The following is a 10,652-nucleotide window of genomic DNA, read 5'->3' on the forward strand; positions in this document are numbered from 1 at the left end:
ATTTGGTGTACTTGCACGTAGCAGTATGCAATAGTGGGCGATCATGCACGCTTAATACGTCTTTTTATGTTCACATGAATAGAATATAAGAACGCTTCTCTTGGCTGGCGGATACATAATCGTTGCTCATAAGACCGTTCTAGGCAACCAGATGCCCTGAGCCAGTAAAAGTGAGTCTTGAGAATTGGCCTACTGCTTATACATTTTATATATAGAAACTAGGCAATAAATAGCATACACAACACATCGCTATCATCCGTACTATAAACTATTTTGCATAGATACTGTTTCGTCACATGACTGCAAAAAGTCCTTACATTCTGCCAGAGCATGTTATTAATATGATAAAAGAACTAGTTTCAATTAAAGTATAACTAGTATTCGTTTAAAGGGCTATTCTCAACTTAGATGTATGTTCATCACATTCTTCAGAGGCGCACTTTGCAGGCTAATTTCTGGAAAATAGACACTCTTTTGAGAGATAAGGACGTGCAAGGACGAGAGCATCGACAGGCTGCTATTTCTCCACTTCATCCTGACGGGGTTGAGCGCATTTCTGAACACCCAGTATGGTCGATTTGTATAAACTTCACCACGTATTAGTGTCAGATTATTCAACATCACCCGTACACTGAAGCGCTGCATGATCTTCGCAACGCAGACGTTGAATGAAAAGTAGGCCATTCGTCGAGGACTGCTGCTATCATGAAATAAATGCTTTATGATGGGAAAAACTGGATCCGAGTGCGTGATGGAAGTTATGAAGTTATCAGAGGAGGAAGAGTGAAGAGGGCATTGCCGACTTCCCCAGCGTGCGTCGAATGTAGGTAAACGTCTCCCCCGGAGTCGAGGTTCTATTAAACCTAAATGAGAAAAATTATAAACCAAGCACCGACCTAGAACTAGGCACGGAGAACTAAGTGAGCACTGCGACTAAAGAAAAGTTGGCCACCGTCAGACTACGCCGACAATGGGAGAGCTTAGTATCTTGAATAACAACTACTCATTAACTTTGCATATAGGGAAAGGGCTTGATTTGTTACAATTGAAGAGCAGCCGAAATTAAAAACAAGTAACTAACCCTTCTGCTATATATTGACAAGCATAGTACGTATTTTATAATTAGCTTCTGCAAGGGGCGAGGTATCCTTCTTCATTTTGTTTGAGTAATATGATTTCTGTTGTTATCACAACACATTGAAGAATAATGGCTTTTGGCAGCAACGTTAGAGACTCATTAGGTAAATGCGGTCTTTTTGTCAACGATGATTGTAGTTAAAGCTAAAGAACTCATCGAATCAAATGAACTTAATATCGTGAAGACTTTCGTTGTGAGAAGTGATTTGTTCTTGTAATGCGACAATAGGTACTTTCGTGAAGATCTGAAGGTGAACTGCAGAAGGAGAGATACCCCAATGACGTTCGTCGTTCACTTCAGACGAGTGACACATAATTGAAACTCAAAAGCCTTTAGGGAGGTAAGGGCAGTGTCGTCACTTAACATTTACGTGATACTTAAATGGTGTCGTTCGCATGAGTTGTAATGGCACTTCATTCAGGTAATGACTCGCTTCATGTTCAACTGGAATAATAGTAACGACAAAGAGATTATTTGCTGTAGTAACAACATTTCCAACTTGCTTCTATCGGTGCTTCGACGAAACCCTATTTTCTAGTCGAGTACATATTAGATAAACAATGAGGAACAATGGTAGTCTGTTTTCTGTTTAGCTTGCTTCGTGAAACAGGCTTTCCTTAGCAATAATACCTTTGTCAAGCACTGGCATACCTTAGGTCCTGTTTGACTATAATCGGTAGTTCAGATCATGTTAAAAGCAGATCTAATCTTCGAAGATTTCTCTTCACCTGGTAGTTAGTTTACTTGTTCTTCTATCGTTGTAACGGCGACGCCTTTTGTTCGTTGCAGAAACAGGGCTTTTCCTGATACTACGGAAATATATACGGTTGACTTTATTTGGCAGCTGACTCTGGCCTGAAGCTAATTACAGATCGAGGTATTGCCACTGTTCGCATCCGTATTTTCATTTTGCTTTACTTCGGATATACAAACCAACCTGGCACTTTCAACGATGCCGATAGCTTCATACACCTGTACATTTCGAGAATTTAATAGAGCGAACCTGTTAAAAGCTGTCGAGCTAGATAAGATGTTGTGGTGGATTGTCTCTGATTGTTGAATCTAAATACATACTTCTTCAATAAGCGTATATATTGAATTGCTACGCACAGCTGTTCTAATGCCACTAACGTATTGACGACGGCAGTTGAATCGACAGCAGTTGAATCGACAGCTTAATCAAACACAAACAAATCTGTTCGATTGTATGTCTGAAGAGGTATACTTGGCGGGTTTTCCCGCAGCTGCTCTCTGCGTAGGAGTTAGCTTTCAGGCGATCTAGTATGCCCATCCGTCTGTCATGTTCCGCTGCCAGTTGACCAGCCGTTGGCTTAGCCTCATCCCAATGTTCGTTTTTTTTGTCCTACAGAATCCCCTACCGGGATCATCTCTCGAAAACTTCGGGGGTGACTGTTTCTCAAACACCAAAGATAACGAAGCATAGACTTTTCGAAACTGTGGAAAGGGCCGCCCTCACGCCGGGATTACCTTAGCGCAAGCAGTCCTGTAGCCGCATAGCCGTTCGCCTCATCCCGTTGCCATAGCCCTATAGCTATCCATTCTCTTTTGGACTTCCCTTTCCCGTCACGTGAGGCGCGCACGAAACGACAACTCCGCGAGCAGATTGGCGTCTTGGCGCGAGAACTGCTCCGGTGCGCTACGGAACCGGCGAAGAGTTTCAAGTAGACAGAACTAACAGAAGGCAGAGGCGCACGGATACAAGACGGTGCGGCCCGAAACGCGACCCCCGACATTGCTGATGTCTGCCGCCCGTCGGTCGCTAGTCGTCGATTTGATTTAACACATAGTGTGTAACAGGGAAGGACGGCAAGCTTTGCCCAGTGTGCGCTTTAACAAACCGAGATTATTCGATGGGGAAGCTGAAGACAGTCAGCAGAACCGACTCGGTCGCCCGGATTGATGTTTCGACCGTAGGATAGAGGCGATCTCAAGTGCGATCGTATCGCTCATCGTTGGTAATCGCGGTTGCGGTAGTCAATTTGCATTGATGACTGAAGATGATCGAAGAATCGGCGCAGTAACAATAACCATAATTTAATGTGTCTGTCTAGCACTAAACGTGGGTATGCCGATAGGAACAGCTGCCTTGTGTGATCACAATATAACGGTGAACCCGTCCCTCTACGCAGGACCAGTCGGTCTCGTTTGCAACCAGGAATATATAATTAGTGTAATAAATGAATATGCTGTGAGGATGAAGACTACTTGGAATTTACGAGTGAAATAAACTTCTGGCTATGAAACTTAACTTGAAGATTGTTAGTGACTGCATTAGGAGAGCGAAAGGCTCAACCCCGAAAGGTGAATACACACGGATTGTAACTTAATTTCATAGATCTGTGGAATAGAACTGCACAGACAAGAAAAAGGGTGAGTGTCCTAAAGGGAACAGAATTGAGTCTGAGGTGTATTTACATATAAAACTCGATGCCATCTACGCAGTGTGTGACTGGTCTAGTTGTCAACCCTACGTTAATGTCGATCACGCTTGCAGTTTTTCCTTACGGTTGTTAAATCTGACGCGTAAGAAGAATAACATTAGTTGATATCACACTGATATCAGTTATAGGCCGTAGGTCCATTCCTTGACACCTGGGTAGAAGCACATTTATCTGCAGGGGAAAGCTATTTTTCAAACTGTGCCCCTTACTCGGATATCAAAGATCAGCGATTTCTGATTGATTGGTTGCTTGCAAGCAGTACACATACGCTTTGAATGAGAAGAAACCGCTAGCATCGTCTTTATCGTTAAATTATCGAGTAAATTTTTGAATAAAAATTGAGTATATAGGACGCTGGTGCTGTGGCCAGCGGTATCATAGATGTCTTAACTGTCAGATACGATTATCTTTCTTTTAAAGGAACTTGAGGGTTATCGAAAACATCGGTGAGTTTCTATCGGATCTACTATCGATCAAAATCCAAACGCCAAATGAACGGTGTACAAATCGAGTTATTTGTTTATGCTATCGGTACTTATGACACTATCTCGAATTCGCTCGATCTTCACATTCTGCGTACTCTTACTTAATTCAAATGCTTACCATTTGATACATGTGGTAATAGGGGTGGGTGGGGGGGGGGGATGGGGGAGAGGGGAGGGGAGGGGTACTTCACTTCACTATGGCCATTATTTTTTCAGATAGAAGCTAGGCTACGTAGCGTAAAGATGCAACAAATGTATTGAGGACTCGAAGTAGCGTTTGAAGACCTTTTGTTAAATAAGCTAAACGTTTTCTTAAGCTCAGACTGCGATGGAAGCCAGCTTGTATATTGTAGAATTCGGTCAGATCAGAAATAACGATTCTTGAGGCTCTCATAGAAGCGAACGTACATAGCTAAGAAAAAACAAAAGATTGTGAATCTTACAGATTCATAGTGATATCTAGGCCTATAGTGTCATCTACGAGTTATTCAACTATCATTGTAGAGCATCTTTTATTGATAGATAAATCGACAGAATACAGAATGTGACAATAATTGACTGATATTGCCACTGTTTTTGGTATCATTCAGCTTCTCGTTATTGCTCTTTTTAGTCAAGTGAACCAGAGCGGGCATTTGAAACTCGACCCAGACAGGCTCACGCACGTAGCCCTATCTACGTTGCCTGCTATGGCAACCCTCAGAACCTATCTAGAGGGCCTATCCACTGGTCAGAATTAGCTCCTCCCTAACGCCTGTCAATAAACGAGACAGTGTCGCATCGCGAACCCACTACGATATCGACCCACATACCGTAGGCCTACAGCGGTGTATTGCGAAGATCTGTCCGGATCTGCTGTATATAACTAAATCATCACTTCCACAATTTGTATAACGGAGAGCCCCTGCGCCGACTTACCATAGGGAAGGATGTCGTTATAGGAGTAAACAGATAGCACACAGTACCAAATAAACGTATGTAGCTAATATGCAAGTGGAAAAATACGCCAATTGAAGGATCATGTCGGAGACGTATAGAGGTGCCTGCATTACTCCCACAACATCAGAGGCTTCCTTATAATGAACGAGTGGATGATAACAATATCTCTGCTATACATAAAAGTAACTATTTATTTATGCTTATAGGTTGTTTATCAGTGTTTTCAAGCCACGCGGACCCTATATGTTTAAATGTGCACGAATATACTATCTGCTAGCCAAAGAGAATGCGTTCTCGTCGTCTTTGTCATTTTTCGACAAGTGTTTTTCTATCTTTCTAACGGACTCTATAGCGACCCGAGTAGCGATACGCGACAGTGTGCCGTTATCTCAGTGTGACGGTGTATGTCGCATTTCCTTTTTTTCTCCTGTAGAGCTTCTCAGCGCCTTGGTCCTTTTTTTGCTTCTGCTTCGTATACCGTTGCAGCAGAAATAGCGAAATCTGCTTATGTCTGATTGGCGGAAGCCAACTATTCTAAGCGATGAAAACATGCTGAAGTGGTTTAGTTTGTAGTACTGACGTCCGCGACTGCGGTGACCGGGTCTGCGATGCGGGTAGCGATGCCCACTTGGATACGTCAGACCTCAAAACGAGGGCGGGTGGGGGGTAAGCTGCAGTAGGTACGGGCCGTCTTTAAGTTCGTAGTAAATATCTCATTTCGAGATGTGTCAGTTGGGCGCAGCAAAAACCCCTTCACCGACCCTGCACCAGCCGCGCAAAACGACAGACAGCACGTAGACTCAGTCCATTCGATAACAATCAGCCAGTAATAACAAGTATCTAGTTCGAGTGTCTATATCGTAGCTGCCGTTGCGTAACTGGGTGATAAAACAGGCCAAAAGTAGGAGCTATTTTATTCATAGCCTTCGCCAAAATGCTTTGCATAGATTCTTCTTTGAGAATGTTTCTAGGTAGTTTATGAGGCAGCAAACAATAATAACTGGTGGCGCTATCTATAGCAAAGTTTGTTTTCGAGAATCTGTTGTATCCCGTCGTGATCCCTGGGACGCGTGCATCTCGGACAGTAAAATAGTGAAGAGAGATCTTATTCGGGAATTCCTATGCGCTGAACGACTTACAAGGTCTGAAATTCTGTTTGAGTACATTTAATTACTTTAAAAAAGCCAGCATACTGAGAGATGTTGTAGGCATTAAGATGGAAACGAAAACAAAAATAAATTTTCCATGTACATATATGTTAAATATGGGTCTTTATTATTCAGAGAAATTTCACATCAGTGGACATCCGGTTCCATATGAGAGAGCGTTCTGTCAGGAAGAAGATCTAGTGCCTACAAGTCAGCATATTGTCCACAGCCAATAGACGATAACTGACATTTGGTGGGAAACAGTAGCAAATACTCTGCGTGCTAAACCAGCAGTGCGGGTTAGCTGCTCGCGTTCTTTTTTGTTTTTTTGTAAAAAAAAAAACATGAAATTTACCAGTCGTCCAGACAGACGGTGTCTAAATATTAACCACAATACGGCTCAGACTAAGCCGCTCGCCTTATTCACGCCATGTTGTCTTCGATAGCCAGCAAAGAACGTTGGCGACTTTTTCGGACATTATTGGAAATACAAAGGACTGCGGTCCTACGCATATCCGCTATGAGGAACCGTAGAAGTATTCTGTACTGTCTAGGTGGTAGAGTTTGATTTTTTTTTATACACTTAAATATATAGATGTGTATAGACTGAAACAACTAGCAATCGGCTGTAACCGTGTATAGAGCTGACTCGTCGCCATGGCCATTGCAGAGCAAAAAACGAAAGGGAAAATCGGTGCACTGTGCAAATTGAAAAGATGGCTATTTCAAACCATCGTTTCGTACGCTGATGCTGTTTCCTCTGGAGTCGATCGAGAAGAGTTGTCGACACGAGGATTGTAAATCTTCAATGGTGGCCAATATGGCTGGCCATATTCCGCAGAAGATAGAAGATAAAACAAAGTCGCTTTTATACTACCGGTATCAGGTTGAGAACAACAAGCATCGGTGCCATGTTCTTCCTCGAAATGCTATAACGTCTTGAAAGAGCGCAGAGACTTACTATTAGTGAAAAGCTAATAATTAGATAAAACTGTAGATAAAACATGACAAATTGCTGGAAGCAATCCGCTGTGGGAGTTACCGCCTGCTATAAGTAAATTATCGATAGTACTAATAATTATCATTATTTGAACTTGGCGGTAATTCAACTATATTAGATAATTAGTTTTTCCATTATCCTTTTTTTGTTTCCTAGTGACAAATGATGCGATCATTTAGAAAGTACCGCATTTGTCAAACTGAAACTGAGACACGGAATGCTGAAGCCGTCTGACACGAAACATGAAAACTTTGATTTCGGCTAAAAAAGCGGTGCTGGTAAAGCCGTGCTGGGCTGACTTGCTTTCATAACGAAAGAAGGACCATCACAAATTACGCTCGGTAGTTACGTAACACTACTATAATAATGTAGGGTCATAGAACCCCCGATTTCATTCAAACGTGTACGTTATAGTTAGGTCGCGAATGAAGCTGAGATGGTGGTTCCAGGAACCGGCAGAAAATAATAAGCCTGTTTTATCATGACCTTAAGTCGGAGAACTGGTGTTATCGATTCCTTTTACGAACGCGATTGTTTCAAAATTATGTTGTCCACTATCCGCAATTATATAGCCCAGCATATTCTCGCAGCCTTGTCCTGAAGTTAGAAGTCACTTACTCGTCCTAGCTTGTCTTCGGCATCTACAGAAAGTCTATATAGCAGAAGTCGTTAGTGCACTAATTGGAAATATGTTAAAAAAATCGAGGCGTATCCATTTCTGTCCGGGTGTAGTAGTTAGGCATGTCACAGAATACTACCCGATTTATATAGCACAAAAAGCCTCTTTTTCAGTTTAACAAAATTCGTTTGTTTGAGGAACTCAGCCTTACGGAGTACAGCTGAACTCAAAAGCAGCTCCACTGTAACCTTGATTTTGTTCGCACATCTTCAATAAACAACAAAAGGAAGGGACCATAGATGGTCATGGTAGATTTCTCACTTTATGGCGATAAAGGAACCGTATAACGTTTTTGGCCGAAAGTGTCATTGGGCTGATCCTTTTATTTAACTGTTGATGATTCTTGACACTTAGTGACTTTCCGCAGCCAAAACTAAGTGAGTTAGCGCTCCAACAAAACGGTAGCGTCTGCCGTCGCACGTTTAGAAAGCTGAAGTTACTGAAAGACAAATTTGATGAACGCATAACCTCTTACGAAACACCCATGATGTAGTCGTTCAGTCAATATCAGAGCTAAACCCTGCTGGATTTTTTCCTACGGGATTGTTTGAAAGCGAAACCTATAAAGTGGACTTCCTATCACTGGGGAACTACGACGTGTGTCGCCCGATTGATGAAAAAAATTAATGGAAATTGCGTGCTTCGTTCTGAGCAAATCCCAAGGTGGTTGCCTAAACAGCAATGATCGAGGCATAGCGACAATAATCGCCGTTTATATAATGTTATTTTGCATAACGGACAAATTGATGTTTTCTATTACAACTAAGGATTAATATATTGAGCATAAGTTATCCTGTAGCTACACGCGTATGTTAACGTATATCTTGAAAAAGTTAAATAATATCGTAAAGTTCACCGTTTTACAGTCGTAGTCGATGTTTCAACTTTTACATGGGTTTCACAGGCCCTATTTATGAAATGTGGCCGTCGAGTAAGAAGGACGTTAACATTAACACAACTATAACATAGTGAAATATTACATTGGTTCGAATGTAACTTATTTTGGCAACTTCGCGGTTTGCTTTAAAACTTGGCGCACTGTTCTTTTGGACATTTCTCGGCATTTGTTGCCGTGCTTACATGTTATCTCAGTTTGTTCTCCATGCAATTAAATGGATGGTTCGATATCTGTCACGGCCTTTTCTGTTGTCTCTTTACCGCTAGAGAATATGCAAGTAATACACCAACGAGATCCGGGTAAAAGAGATTGAACGATGTGCACCGTTTGTTGAATTTAGCGTTACTGTATTACAGCTGAAGGTCTCTATTTCAGGCACAATGCCATGTTAGGCTCTGAGCAATTGTAAAATACAAAGTACGATGATGAGTAAAGATACTTGGCCGACTGACCTCAAACGCCGTATGCACAGATACGAGTTTTTTTTTTTACCTTACTGTCATGGATACCTTGGATTAGCATCACTGAAAAATGTAATTTATTGAAAGCAATAAAAATTAAATTAGGTGAGTTCCATAAGAGCTCAAAACAAATCCCTTGTCAAACGTTTGACCGGATGCATATCTATGCCCGCGCGATGCGGAAAAGGTCATCTCTCCATCATACAAGTACTGGGTAGAAGAACAATTTCGTTCAAAAGTCTTCTCTTTGATAGAGTACAGCTACACTTCGGATAAGCCTCAGTATAGGCAGCTTATAGGATCTAGTAAGATCTGAAAAGGGTGCTCTGAAACGCAGTGAAGTAATTAATGCAGACTGGGTTGAGTATAAAGGCCCTAGAAATGCAAACGATGGCCGAATTATAACCCAGACCTGTTCCATCGAATTAGAACTCTTCCGATCTAAACAGGTCGGCTGGTAGGACGAGCGATTCACGATGAGAGAAAGAGATCTGAATCTGATGAGTTCATCAATGGATTACCTTGACAGACGCTTCTCTGCGATTCGCCTCCTGCCCAAATCGTGTACGGAAATAAGAATTCAGTTTTGATCAATGTGTGGTATACAAGGCAGGCCTCCTAACAGATATGTGTACAAATGCAAATGTAAAATGATAACTTTTCAAGTCGTGAGAGACCTTGCCTTTGTCCGTACGTTTTACTTTTGTAATTGCTTGCCTTTTGTAAATGCGGCCTTTCCTTTTTTTTTTTTTTTTGAAAAACACTGATAAAACGCGCACAAATATACCATACGAACATGTGCTTTAACAAAAACATTTTTATGTATTGCTTAATATACATTAGTCGAGGTAAATCTTCTCACCGAGTTAGCATTAATTATTGCAATGAGAGTTCTATAAACATGGCCGTAAAACTTTGTACACGGACAGCTCGATTGTGTTTATTTTTTTGTAAATGAACCTATATTCCATTATTACTAACCTCGTTACCGACAGGGGCAAATTTTATCACCGACGGAGACACCCATACTCCTGCGTGCCCAATTGTATAATGCATAGTCTCAATTGAGTTGCCCTCGCTAGATAGCTAGTGCTGGTTTTAGTCGAATATAGTCACAAAATAGCTAATTTTGTTTCTTTTAAAAAACCTGGTTTCTAGAAACCGATCGAGATGATTACCCACCCCTAACCGGCTCCAGAGATATTATCAATCTGGCTGACACTTGTTAACCAAACCAACGAGCCATCTTGTCAAGGCGTAACGGTGTTTCATGTACCTAAATTCGTGTATCTATTAAAGATTTCCCCATCATATGGCGATAGCAACACAAACATGACATAAAACGTATATATTGGGAAGAATGAGCACATAACAGTCAGCTTGTGGACATGGTGTCAGAGACGTTACAATCAAATGCATCTATCAATCATACGGTTTAGGGT

The 10,652-nt window shown here is 41.6% G+C and overlaps 1 long non-coding RNA gene across 1 annotated transcript; it reads right to left on the minus strand.

Moving 5' to 3' along the window:
* Window positions 1–1,062: 1,062 nt before the first annotated feature.
* On the minus strand, window positions 1,063–2,378 carry LOC147752869 (uncharacterized). Its single transcript, XR_015312893.1, has 3 exons — window positions 2,249–2,378; window positions 1,867–2,110; window positions 1,063–1,582 (listed from the first exon to the last, which is right to left on the minus strand). It is a non-coding gene; the product is annotated as an uncharacterized LOC147752869 (long non-coding RNA).
* Window positions 2,379–10,652: the final 8,274 nt, after the last annotated feature.

The sequence above is a fragment of the Varroa jacobsoni genome, unplaced genomic scaffold (assembly GCF_002532875.2).
Source record: "Varroa jacobsoni isolate VJ856 unplaced genomic scaffold, vjacob_1.0 scaffold_922, whole genome shotgun sequence".
Classification (NCBI taxonomy): Eukaryota; Metazoa; Arthropoda; class Arachnida; order Mesostigmata; family Varroidae; genus Varroa; species Varroa jacobsoni.